Raw genomic sequence first — 1,157 nt, forward strand, 5'->3', positions numbered from 1 at the left:
CTTGATGATCTGCTTAGGTCCCTTCTGACCCTAACAGCTATGAAACTATGATTCCTGCATCTTTCCATCATACTGGCCTCAGTCATATGTAGCTACTAACTTGCAGCCAGAGACTGTGAGACACGTATGTGAAGTAGGAGCTCACTCCATAAGCAGCTTTTTGCAATGGATTGCAATGAGTAGAGGGGCAGATCTTGCAGTCTCGAGCCAGCCTTCATGACTCACATGGGTTGCCTTGAAAATCCAATAAATGCCCTTTCATCTGAATCTCCAGCATCAGGGCTTATGATCATAGGGCAGTAAGGTTGGAAGGGACATCACAAGGTCACCTAGTCTAGCCCCCTGCTCAAAGCAGGATTATCCCTGATTAAACCAAGCTGCAGCGGGTAATGAGATGTCCCCTTTGCTTCCACACTTGCATGAGGAGTTCCTTTGATTCACGCTCCCGGCTTTGGTGACCAACCTGCCCATCTTTCTTTGCCAGGGCTCTCAACCATGTCTCAGTAGCCAAATTGCAAGAGCAGGCTCCTAGCTAGCCCATTTCTACATGTTTTGAGATACAGGGTGGGAAAAATGAATGAAGGCAATGAGATGAATGTGAAGGAATGTGATAGGAGGCAGCAGAGAGAAGAGATGAAGATGAAAAGAGTGGGCTGGGGAGAGGAAGAGGGAAAGACCACTTCCTGGAAGTGTTTGTCATCCTTTCAAAGCTTCCAAATGCATTTCTCCGTCAAGACAATACTTTTCAGAGAACATCAGCAGCACAATCTATTCATCTTCATATAGAAACCCAATAGTATCTGCAGTGTTTGCAGACTTCAGCACGACCAATTATGAGTCAGCAATGTGATGCTGTTGCAAAAGAGGCAACTGTCAGGGTGAGCCTGTATTAGCATCATGTATAGGGCAAGAGTGGTGAACTCTTCCACCCTGCTGAGTCCTCAACTGCAGTGCGGGGCATTGCACCGCAAGAAAGATGGGGACCAACTGCAGAGGAGAGTGCCAAGCGTAATAAGAGGCATATAAAACATGGCCTAAATTCCAGCAGAGCAAAGACAAATCAGGAACGAAATGCAGCAGACAGGCCGCGTGAAAACAAAAAGTTTGATCTTGATGGCAAAGCCCCTGCTGAGCAATGTGGCAGAGGCTCAGGCCTT

Source organism: Gavialis gangeticus, unplaced genomic scaffold (genome assembly GCF_001723915.1).
Source record: "Gavialis gangeticus isolate Ggan-Ray unplaced genomic scaffold, GavGan_comp1, whole genome shotgun sequence".
NCBI lineage: Eukaryota > Metazoa > Chordata > Crocodylia > Gavialidae > Gavialis > Gavialis gangeticus.